Here is a 13,829-nt window from a genome sequence, read left to right on the forward strand (position 1 = left end):
AGCCCACACATCACTGTACAACTTTTTGCGTTTTTTATTAATACGTTGCGAGAATATAGGGAAATACTGCCATTTCATAGAGTCAGAAATTCTGCATGGGGGGGGGCTCTACCTCAAAGTAATTTTCTTCCTGGCTTGTATCGTAATATAGAGGCTTGTCACAAGATCAGTTGCCACCATTTAAGCGAGAGCTCACCACTTGGTTAATAATGCTCATTGAAATACTCTGGTGATTGGCATTAACAATTAAAAGGTAACATAATAAATGAAGAACATTTTTATAAAAGATGCATCCCTAGATAGATTGTATAAGCTCAAGAAAGAGGAGTTAATGGAAATATGGAAGAAACTATTAGAAGTTAAGGGAGCCATGAAGAAAAGCTAGTTGATAAGAGTAATCAATGAGAACGTTGTGTACACCTTTTCGTTTTGTTTTTCATTAATATGTTGCAAGAACGTAGGGAGATACTGCCATTCTGTAATGCCAAAGATTCTGCACAGGGGACTTTGCCCAATCTAAGTTTCTCTCAGCTCGTGTCGTAATAAGAAGTAAAAGTTACAAGATTGCAAATCCCATGTCCACTCACGTCATCAATCAATTGATGGTAAAACACAAAGTTTGCACACCATGATGTTCTCTGACTCATTGTGGTTAGAAGCTCCAATCCCGAAATGCTAATCCAGAAGAGTCTTGATTGCAATACGAGGCCTTCTAACCAATCGCTTGACCTCCAATGATCAGATGAGCATTTTTTCAATAGGTTTGCTATATTGAGATATGTGTAAAGTTAGCATTAAAAGTCAACGGTAAACAACTGCAAATACGCATGGACGACATCAATACACCATTTTGTTGGTTATATGATGTCACCACAATATGCATTTTAGTGTATGATCCATTAAGTTTCTTAGATTGAGCCACATTTAGTATCCAAGATCCAATGTGTAGGGTAGAATGGATTCAGAATGATTCAAATAAAAAAAAATTTTAATTTTATGTTTTTTCTAAAATTTTATATTTTTGGAATTAATGACATACTTAATTAGATTGTGTTTGTTCGGCATTGCCCAGGATTAATTATGGTATTTTAGTTTAAATTGTGCAGCAACTTTTCATTGTCAAATTATTACTTAAATGAGTTTCCTTTGTTTTTAATATGCATAGATTTTTTTTTTTTTTTAAATATTTTAAAAAGTGTACATAATTTTTTTATTCACATCTTATGAGTCATTCATCAATCGACAAGGTGACATTTATGATGTCTGTATGCCATGACGCTATCTCATGCATAGAGACCAAAAGCTCCAATCCCAAGATTGGAGTCATTTTCAAATAGTCTTAATTGCAATATGAGGCCTTCCAGCTCATCGCTTGACCTCCAGGCAGCAGATGAGAATTTTTTTACCATTAGGTTCATTGCGTCAGTATTTTTATTTTGAACTTTAACACACCACATATTTTTACTACATAAATTCTGCTTTGAACTTATGTTACAGAAAATCTTAATATGGCTAATGACTAGCAAATTATCTTTTATTAAAAGAATATTTGGAAAAAAATAATTGTGAAATCATCTTCATCTTTGAGATCCACTAAACAGTCATTTAACAACTTCTTATAGCAATGAAATAATGCTGCAGTAATTGTTTAAATTCAAATGTAAACAGCATAACCCAATAATTATACACAGACATGAAAGAAGGAAAAATGGCACTTTCATTATCATCAATAATATTATATAAAAGTCACTTTGTGTGTATCTGAGTTCCTTCCTTATAGGTTTCAAAACGGTTGAGCCTATCTTTTGCAAATTTCACACAAAGTTAATTTATATGCCTGGCAGTGTTCTTAGATATGTTTTGTACAGAAATTCATTCGATAAATATCGAAAGTCGAAAACATCCAATTTTAAAAAAAGCTTTTCTCTCTAGATAAAAAATAATTTTTACAGACAAATAATTTATGTAACACTGACAAAGAAAAATGATAAAACTTCAGCAAATCATTTCTTCTTAAAAAAAGAAACAGATTCATTATAATCTGGATATATAGATTAGTGGTAGAGCATTCGACTACAGATATAAAAATCCCCTGTTCAAGCCCAGATGTACCTCAGCATTTTATTTTTTTTTTCTTATTATTAATTAACAATTTATAATAAAAGAAGAGGTACCATTTAAAATCGCCAGAAATCATTTCTTCGTTTGCATATTTTAAAACTAAACACTAATCAGAAATGACTTTTCCAGGGCATTCATTATCAAACCCAAATATCAGCTGACATGATATTGTAAATAAACACAAACAAAATTTGATGAACAACATTATTATTATTATTATTATTTTTATTATTATTATTATCATTATTATTATTATTATTGTTATTATTTTTATTATTGTTATTATTATTATTATTATTATTGTTATTTTTTTTTGCGAATTAGTCCACCAGGCAAATTATTCCTCATAATATATAATTATCAATAAAGGATGAATTCTATAAAAATACACATGCAATAAATTAAAATATCATGTTTAAGCGTATTGTATGACCGGACAAAGCTAGGCTGCCAGCAAGTCATCAACAATAAATTTCAATAAATGATTGATCTAGGCAAGATTTTTTTCCTCACTGAGGAATTGAACAGTTGAAAGTGGAATCCTGAGGTTTTCAACCATTTGAAGCTAATTAAGTCCTTATTAACGTAATAAGATTCAATGCCTCTTTTGTCGGTGTCACAATAGATATTAAATTATGATTTATGTGATACAATTAAAATTTAAAAAAAAAGAAAAGAAAACGTCAATTAGTATAAAATATTGAGGTTTTTAAATTTTTAGTACCGCTTTGTACAGTTCCAAGTGCTAGCCATATATGAAACAAATACATGGAAGGCAACCATACAGTAACAAAATAAAATTGATTTTAAATGTCAAAATCAAAGACAAATTTCAAAAATTAACTTTGGCACTCATGGAATGATTTCAAAATTGCTAAAAAATTTGTTTTATTTTTTGTGATATTTTTCATATATGAACAATTCTGGAACAAAATTTACATCAGAAAGTTGCATTTTTTTGTTTTTGTTTTTGTTTTTTTTTAATTTAATAGCCATATCACAGTTCCAGCAGTAAACACAGGTTTGTAGCAGCAGCTGTCTGCAGAGCAGTTTTTTTTTGTTGGGAAATTTTATATAAAAAATCTGGTTCTTATTCAGAATCCCCCCCCCCATCTGAAAAAAAAAAAAAATCTGTACGATATATGTACCTGTGATGAAAGGAAAATATATTCCAAAAATCATAAATTGATCAATTAATTTTATTTTTAAATGAAAAAATAAAATTTTATGAGTGTCTTAGGAGTGATGGTCTTGCTTGCCATTTTGAAAAAAAAAAAAAAAATGGCAAAAAATAAATGGAGAAGTCTCAACAATAATTCATGCTCAATGGATTTGTCGTAATGCTTATGAATTCCCATCAATGATTAAATGATTTTCCTTATAAAAATCAAACTACTTGATCAATTTACATGACTTTTGGAATATATTTTCATTTCATCACAAGTACGTACATTGTACAGATTCTTCTTTATTTTTGCTTTTTTTAATAAAGGGGAAAATTCTAGAGAATAAAAAAAAACTATTATTGTTTATCATGTCAATCTGGGTAAATCAACGTTTGTTTCCTCTTAGTCTCCCCCCCCCCTCCAATACATTTTAATTACATAAAATAAATGCTAAAATATATCTTAATTTGGGGATTGAACTAGAAAAAACAAATTTTCTATTGTTTAATTAGTGTTTATTTATGAACTAGCAGGGAGTACCCAGCGTTGCCCGGGTGTTTGGAGGTGTGTGTGTTAAAAAAAAAAATTTTTAGTAGGATTGAACCCCAAAGCCTTGACGCGGAGATGGAAACAAAAGCCAACCACTTAACCATCTCGGCCACGAGTGAGAGAAATTGGTGAGCATGTTAAGTTAAGGCTTATAAAGTGAGTCAAAGAGGTTTGATTGACAGGTAGACGCTAAATGAGGTCATCGCAGGAGCGTTACGATGACGTGGCAGTATTTTATTTAATGCGGGATATCAGCTCCCCATTTAAAGGGGATTGTCCAAATTGACTATCAATTGTCTGATATAAAGAGAAACTCCACATTGATCAAAAGCCGGTTACTTTCTGGACGTTCCGACGCGAAAGCCAAGAACACACAACGTTTCAATTAGTTTCACTTTATTTATTCTTAAAAGTCGAACAAACAGGCGACACGGCGAAATAGCGCGATTTTTATAAAAGTTGATATAAATAAATCTAGACGCGACGTGCGTTCACAAATCCTCGATATTATGATTTAGACGGTATATAAAAAGTTTTAAGACATAGTCACCCCCTCAATAATGGCAGCGAAAAAGCCTTTGCAAGGCATATATAAAATGGCATATATAAAATGATCACACATTTTGCCTTATATATATATATATATATATATATATATATATATATATATATATGACTAGCGTTGCCCGGGTGCTTGTAGGTGAGTGCGTTTTTTTTTGGGGGGGGGGGGGGTGAAGAAGAACCAAAAGGAAACTTAATCCTGTTTAAATATAAAAATAAAAGTTAAAAAAACAGTAATTTTAAAAATGAAAAATAAAGGGGGGGGGGCATTAATATTAAAAGCCTATATTTTCTACTTAAAAATTATCAAAGCAAACTTCTTAATATACTCAGTCATAGATATGCGAGTGACTACATGAAGATTAACTAAGTTGTCAATTCCTTTAAAAAATGTCAATTAATTACTTGTTTATTTTTTACGGTTTATTATTAGATGATTGGTTCTGTTTTACTATTACGCTGAATTCTATTTATGTATAGTTTCTACATTTTGTATAATTGCATAAAATTTAAGATGACAAGGTTCTAGAACACACATATATATATATATATATATATATATATATATAAGTGACCTTGTCGATGTGTGTGTGTGTGCGAAAAGTCTCTACCAAATTCTTATCTGAATATTTTCTCTACAGAGTTGAAATTTGATATACAGGGTATTTGGACCTGTAACGCACATGTGATTTGGGTTTTAGTTGATAAAATAGCTGCTAAGGGGTTAAAATTGTAAAAAAAAAAATTAAAAAAAAAAACTGACCTTCACCTGGCGTAAGTCGGCTACACACATTTTCTTTCTATGCATGCGTTAATTAAAATTATAGGTTAAACGATGTTATTTTTTTTTTTTTGCAATTTTTGTAGACATGAATTTAAAGCATATGCTAAAGGATAAGGTTGGAGAGTTATGTGTTTTGGTTTCAATTTGAACTAATTGCATGCAAGTCATTTTATTTTTCTTTTGAAATCATTACAATATATGATATCCAATATAATAATAGAGAGCAAATTAGCTCTATAATAATAAGTACGAATTCTGCATTACTTAAAATATAATATTTAAGCATTATTTTTTGACTGGATAAAACCAGGCCACCTGCTAGTATATATATATTTATATTGATTTAAACAAAAGAATCAAAGCAGAAGAAAATAATAAAAACATGGACTCTTTTTGTTTACTATAAGTTGTTTGTTATTCAAAAAATAAATATCTATTCATGGAACTTATCTTATAACGGTTTTCTTTTTTTAATTTTGTTAATGTTTCTTAAAAATTGTCCAGTAATTATTCATATTTTTTTTTTTGTAACAACAAAAGAACATTGTTGTCATTTTTCAATTAATTTTTCATTTTTCATTGAATTATCTTTGTAATAACAAAAATATTTTTTTCATTGAAAAAGTTGACCAGCATTTGCGCAAAAAAAAAAAAAAAAAAAAAAAAAAAAAAAAAATGCTTGCTTTGTGGAACACTGTCCGCTTCCGCTAGCCTGCTTCCTGGCCGACTACAATATGGTAGCCTTCAAGTCCAATATAAACAAGTTCTTGTTGAGCCATCCCCTTAAATAATCAAATTCTACCCAATCTGCACCATTAATGATTACTACAATACCACCTCATATTCATTAACCCTTATCTTCAAATGATCTTCAGGCTTTGATAATTGGTGACTCCCTTGTAAAAAAATAAACAAAAATCTGGAAATTTTCGTTTGTTACCTTCTAGTGTTTTATGTAAACTGCCCCGAAAATTCTGATGATAACATGGTCTTTAGTCTGAATAAGTACCCATATTTTAGATAATCGAACAAATTCAGGAGTGACTGACCAAATTACAATTCTAATAGCAATCAAAATAAAGACTAAAATCAACATGAATTCTTTCAACATAAAATTATCTAAAAGTCCTTGATTTCTTTTGAACACCATCAATGAATGTAGTAAGTAGTTTTTGGGAGAAAAATTAATCTGGAAGATTTACACTAGAGAGTTGAGTAGTTTAGAATACTTTATAGCAGAAATCCAAGGGCAAAAAAAAAAAAAAGTAAAAGAAATAATAATCGATCAAATATTTTTATTTTTAAATTAAAAAAAATAAAATTTTATGAGTAATAAAAGAATGTCGTTTTAGTCTGCTATTTTGAAAACAATCTAAAAAAAGAGAACGGGACAAAACTGAACATTAATTAAAACTTGGGGGATTTACATTAAGAATTCCCATGAACCACTTAAAAATGATTTTCTTTATAAAAATAAACCCACTTGATAAATTTACATACTTTTTGGAATGTGATATTTTCACTTGTTCATGGATACGTACATGATACAGCTTTTTCTTTTTTTTTTTTTTATTATGGGGGAAATTCTGGACAAGAATGCAAGAAAAAAGTCGCACCTCATTGTTAACAAAATTCACAATTCTTTTTGGCAATGTAAGTTGTCCACCAAGTTTCAGTTGATAATGTTCAACAGATGTGTAGGGACACTTTAGTGATCGTCTCATCAGTATTAGGCTGTGATCCTAAATGAACTTCACACTTACCAAATCTTAATCCTCCTCCCCCACCTCACAATTTTTATCTGTACAGTATTTTAAGATTTTTTTATAGAAATTGGTCCAGACAAGCTATGAAACCACTTGATGTAAGGAGCTAACAAGAACAAAAGATGAGTATTGCAAAGACAGAAGATGCCTACCAACATTATTCTTGAAAAGATCAAGACTACAGGTAATAGGAAAACAGTTAGCAGGAAGAGAGTTCCAAAAACCTGCAGTTCTTAGAAACAAGCTACTGGAATATGGAGTTGTATTACAATTACATATCAAAACAATGAATTGGTGAAGACCATTGGAGTAGTCAAACAAGCTGTAACAAAGGAAGCAGGGAATGGATCAAACAATTCTGAAGACCACACGCCATAATAGTATGTATAAAAAAGACTGAAACAAAAAACATCACATCTGTGAAGGAGAGATTGCAGAGAAGAAAAAGGGGTGAGGGCCAATCAAATTACGGATATTTTTTTGCACCTTACTCACGTTCATCTCTAACAAGGCATATCGCCATTTGGACGTAAGGGGCTATTATTTGAGACCATGCTTAGGAAAGATTGACAAGATGTTGGTTTACCTTACATTTAAACTTCTGCATATCAGTACAATCAGGGAAGCAGGCAGTAGAAAGAGAATTCCAAAGTCTAACTGTTTGAGAAAGAAATTATTAAAGTAGAAAGCCTTCTGGCATTTAGGGACCTCAACAGTGAAGGAGTGAGATTTTGTTGTAAAGCGGGGATATGTACGACGAGGGGGCATAAGTGCAACGAGCTCATTAGAGAACATTCCATTAAAATATTTGTAAAACAGGCACAGAGATGCAACATTGTGGTGATGAGACAGGGGTTGGAGCTTAGTTGACAAAGTGGGGCCTAGAAGATTGGAGACTCTTTTTTGGACCCTATCCAAGAGGGAGAAGCTAGTAATAGATGCACCAGCCCAGATGCGGCAACAATACTCCATGCATGGGCGAATAGTGGCCTTGTAGAGGTACAGGATACTCTCAAGCGTGAGTAACCTTTTAGCTTGATAGAGGTAACCCACCTTCTTTGCATCAGTCTTGGCAATGTCCTCGATATATTTGTTCCAGTTCATATTGCCTGTGAATGTAAGATCGAGGAGTTTGAGAGAAAAATTCTCAGGTAGGGTGTTATTTGTCATGGATATCAGTGGTTGGAGAGACCTTATCAGAAACCCTCACAAGCCCAAATATGGCAACAATATTTTATACAGAGTCTAATAGATTTGTAGATAGTTATTTAAAAGATAATGATCTATATATAAAAACAATTCAGAGATTATTTCTGAACTGAAGAAGGTCATCATCATGCAAATTAGGACAGCTCTAAAGGAAGAGGGTGTCATCGTTATTGATAAGTTTGCACATTGCATGTAGGTGTGCTTATCATAAAATGGTGATGAAACAAGATTGTTCGACTTTAATGATGGAAATTTTGTTGAAACGTAAGGCATAGAGTGAAGTGTATTTGTATCGAATATGGTTGGATCGCAGACAGAACTGCGATTTTCTTTTAATGATAACATGGGTGCATTCTTTTGGGCTCTTTCTGCAGTTCAACACTGCACTGTTAATATGAAAATAAAACTTTCAAAATAAGTGTAATAAAATGTCTCTACACTAATTTGGCTTCATATGTCTGTTTTACAAACCTATCACTAGCAACTTCCTCTCTGTGACGTCATATCATGCCACAGACATTATCGTTGAGGTGTTAAGTTTCAATGAGTGTGAAACCCATTCAGGATGTTACTGATGAGATGCTCACCAAAGTGTTCACATATCATTAAACAGTAATAAGACTGTTGAGCATTGATAATTGTGATTTAGTGGACAAGGCAGGCTGGAGACAGACGTTTATTTAAATCAAATATGGTTGGATTGCAGAAAGGTATTGTGAATCTTATTAATGATTTCATAGGTGCCATTTTTTTCTTGGTTGAGGCACACTATATCAGAATTTGTAGATTATGATTTCAGTATTATAATACAAGGCATTTCTTCCCTGCACAACAAAATGAACTCGCCATTTAACTTCCTATTACTCATACACATTGTTCCAAATGCCACTAATCTTAAATAAATGGTTGACATGTGGGAGGGAAAAGTGATTACTAACATGAAGTGAATCCAGTTTGTTTCATAAAAACTCATCAAATCAATACTTGACTTTCTGACAAGGAGGTAAATTAAATAATGATAGACATACAATTAACTTTCAAAGAAAGAATATTTGTAACAAAGCATTTCCTGAAAATATGAAAATATCATGAAAGTGAAATTTAGAACAAATTCACAGCAATCCATTAGTGTACATCAGAGATTGAATTGTTCATCATGCCAATAAGAAACGTTCTTGTAGACCTTGGATATCCACCAGATTGGTGTGTGAAGAATAATTGGTTTAAAAAAAAAATAAATAAAAACTCAACCTCAAAGAAATTCATGACAATCTACAAGGCATATTGTGAAATTGCAAAATTTTTGAAATATATTTTCATTTTGTCACGGATACTGACATCAAGCAGATTTTTCTTTAACTTTGTTTTGGCATTCTGGCATATTCTTCAAGACATTTAATTGTTGCATTATTTCTACAGTTTTCTAGTTGGTGATAGATGATTCAGCACCCCAGATGAAACATCTTCCATCAAATATGTAATATTATAATACTATAATATATTTTATTAACATTTTATATGAAAATAAGTGGAATAATGTGAACAATTCTTTTATTTAATAAATGAGTTATATTTATTTATTTTATTAACTTCCTTTTTATGTGAAACATTCGTCAAAATAAATAAATATTTTTTTTTTTTTACAAAAAAGTATCATTCTTACACCAAACTACTTTTACTACTACTACTACTAATAATAATAATAATAATAATTCATCTAAAAAGGTGATGAATTTCTTCAGTTAAAATATTTGTTGAAAGATGTTTCATCGAGGACACTAAATCAGCTACCTGTCTAAAAAAAGGGGGACATAATGCAAGAATGACGTTCTCGAGGAATATGCCGGAATGCCTTTGTTTTTTTTTATGAGGGAATTCTGCACAAGAACCAACTTTTTTTTTTTTTTATGACATTTAATTATCCTTTATCTTATTTCCTTTTAACTAAATGCACTCGTATCTACATTAATTAGCAATCAAATTAAAACAAAATATGTGAGAAATAGGCAAGTAAAGAGTGAGCATATGTTTGTAGACATCCTATATGTATTAAAATATCAAGATGAAATGACTGACCCAAAATTTACTTATATAATATAAGCAGGGTAACCCGACAATATATAAGGACCAGTGCATTCTTTTGCTCCAAACCGTGGTCCTCTATATTATTTTATTCTCATCTTATTTCTTTAGTTTTCAATTTTAATTAGTTCAACAAAAATAACTTTAACTCTTGTTGTTTTCCTTAATTTTTTTCAATTTCTTGATTACAAGAACATTTTCTTTTAACCTCAGGTCACTAAGTTATCTCTTAGTGCCTCTCAAATGAATATTAAAATATTTGGTGCTTATACAATATGGAATACACGTGAAAATGGCAGTTCCAAATATATCAAAGAATTTTTCTGTTAATTTAACTACATATCAGGCAAAAATGGGTATCTACACCAGTAGAGTTGGATTTTAATTAAAAATAAAAATCGGTTGTAGCATATTTTGCTGATTTGCTATTGAAAAGAGTGGAACTACTTGTAAAGCATGGGGAGATAAGTCAGTATGTTATTTAACCAAGTAATAATGAATGGCAGATCAGCAAAATAAGGAAACTGATTTTTATTTTAAATTAAATTTCTGCTCAATTATTTTCATTCATTTTTGCCTGATACATAATTTTTTTTTTTTTAATCTTGTTCACCACAAACAAAGCATATTGCCACTTGGATGTAAGGGGCAACTAATTGAAACCATATCTACTGGGACACTAAGTAGGGAGCTGAGCAGTAAAATTCTGTTCCCTCACATTTAAATTTCTGCATATTAATACAATCAGGGAAGTATACCATCAGGAGAAAATTCCAAAGTCTAGCAGTTCAAGGAAAGAAACTACCAGAGTAGAAGGCTTTCCAACATCTATGGATCTCTTCAGTGAAAGGGTAGGATTTTGCTGCTTGTGAGGTTAGTTGGAGGTATTTATGTCGAGGGGGCACAAGTGCTACAAGTTTGTCAGAACACATGACAGAAAATATTTGTAAAACAGGCACAGGTATATTAAAGACTTTATTTAGAATGCGATTTTCACCTGCTTCCCATGCTGTATAAGCACCCAATATTTTTTACGATAACCTGCTGGAGGTTATGATAAATCAGAACATTTAAGGTTTGTATGTTTGGTAGTTCTAGGCTTTAGCTGGTCACAGACAGAATAGACAATTTTTCTTTATATAATTGACTAGCAGGACTACCTGTTGTTGCCCATGACCATTAAAAACTAAATAGAAGATGTATTGTGTTAAGTTTCTCCCATATACAGCAAAAAAAAAAAAAAATTCCTTTTTTTTTTTTGTGAAAAGTGAAAAAATAAAACTTAGACCTTCAGAGTGCTACTGAAAGCACCAAATAAAATTCAGAATATTTCTAAAGCTGCACTAAAACTCCACACCCCATTTCTTTTTACAGAATTAAAAAGAGTTAAAAAAAAAAAAAAATTAAATCCGATGCCAGCATCTTTCAATTTAAAAAAAAAATACTGACTTATTTTCTAGATGTATTAATACATGATAACATTTAAAATAGTGTTTAATTCTTGATAACATTCAATGATACAAACAGCCATTTAAACCCCAGAGAATTAATTATTTTTCAAGGGTTATTCTGATCAAAAAACACTTTGTAGGGTTTGTTGTGTATTTTTGAAGTTTTAGTTGGACATACAAACACAGACAACTAGTCTTTATATAATAAATATTTCATTCAAAATTGCTAATGGTTCTGAGGTTGTTTGTTCTAGCAAACAAGAAAAAAAATGCCTTTGCTTTGTTTTTTTTTTTTTGTTTTTTTACACAAGTGTAACAAGGTAACCTAGAAAGCTTAGAACGAATATCAATTAACTGGATTTTTTTTTTTTTTATGAACAACCTTCTATAAAACGGGCAAATAAATTTCATATGAACAGTTGAAGCAAATTTAGGTTTTCAAGATATGGAATCATTTGAAGATTTGGCAAGAAATGAATCCAATATGAATGATAAAGAAAATAATTTAAAAAAAAAAAAAAAAATAGGTGCTTCTTTGGTATTAAAACGAAAATCAAAATATTGATTTTCAATTAAAACCAATGGTATCTACTTAATTGTCATGTCGAAATTAGTAAAATATCCAAAATTAACAAAAATAATCAAATAGAAAATTAATTAGTTATGAATTTTTTTAGATGAGGGCTGATTGTTTGTATTACTTGTTTTGATCGAACTATTGAGTGTTATTTGTGCAATGTTTCGATCGGTATAACCACCGATCTTCGTCAGCAGAAAAGTCACTGGCTTCGTAGATGGTTTTGTATTCTTGGAGTTGTTTTTGTTTTTTTGTTTTTTTCCCAACCCTAAGAATACGAAATCATCTATGGAGCTAGTAACTTATCTTTCTTTTCCAAGATGGTGACCAGCACGCCTTATAAAGGTCAAAGGCTGCATCAACCGAAACGTTGCACAAATAAAACTCAAGATGAGAACAATAGTCTGATCAAAAGAATATAGAAAATTAATCATTAATGAAAATAGTTCAGTGAAATTTGCAAGTTATATTTAAATGATAAACAGAACAGGGGAGGTAACTGCAGTCTGTCTTGTTACAATTTCAATAATGGTGGCTCCTCATGAAATCATGTTTTATGCAATAATACGTTACTAATTGCAACGTGACAATTTACGTAAATAAGATTGCTTTTAGTTGAAATTAACTTTAAAAATTCAGTAGATAACATTGATTTTTAATGGAAATTCAGTTTTGCGGTTTTCGATTTATGTACTAATAATGAAGAAGTGCCAAAAAATTAAAATAAAACTAAGAAATCCAATCAGATTAAAAATTATCAAAATGATTTTTTAGATGTATAAGAAAACTAAATGCCAACATAATCCATTATTTAAAAAAAAAGGAAAAAAAAAAAAAAATTCATTAAATTCATTGGTTCTTGTCCAGAATTCTCCTTATATTAAATAACAAAAATGAAGAAAAATCTTTATGATATATGTACCCATGGCGAAACGAAAATATATTCCAAAAAATCATGTAAACCCATAAAGTAGTTTTGTTTTTGAATAAGAAAATTAAATTTTATATCAGGAGAGGCTGTTTCGTTAACCATTAAAAAGAAAAAGAAAAATCTAAAAGAATAAGGAAAATAACTCAACAATGATTCAAAACTTTCCAGATCTATGTTGTAATGCTTACAAATTTCCATAAATCGCTTGAAAATGATTTTCTTCAAAAAAAAAAATAAAAATAAATAAATAAAAATAAAACTATTTAATCAATTTAAATGATTTTTGAAATATGATATTTTGATGTTTATTTAGAATTACAGTTTTTTTAAAAAAATACAGAAAAATCTTTATTATGTACAGACTTGTCATGGAACAAAAAAATGTAATATTTCAAAAATCATATAAAAGATCAAATAGTTTTTTTTATTAAGTAAATCAAATTTTATGATGAAGCAAGGAGTATGCTGAGAGAAATCATGTTAATTTAAATTTTGTCAAAAACTTCAAGGGTGATAATTCAATTCGACTACAGAGATTTTGTTTGTAGTCGAGATAATTAAAACTTTTTAATCACTAAAAATTGTAAAGTTATGGGGGTTTTTTTACTTAAAAAACTACTTGATCAATTTAT

Source organism: Euprymna scolopes, chromosome 9 (genome assembly GCF_053919585.1).
Source record: "Euprymna scolopes isolate OS-2025 chromosome 9, ASM5391958v1, whole genome shotgun sequence".
NCBI classification, from domain to species: Eukaryota; Metazoa; Mollusca; class Cephalopoda; order Sepiida; family Sepiolidae; genus Euprymna; species Euprymna scolopes.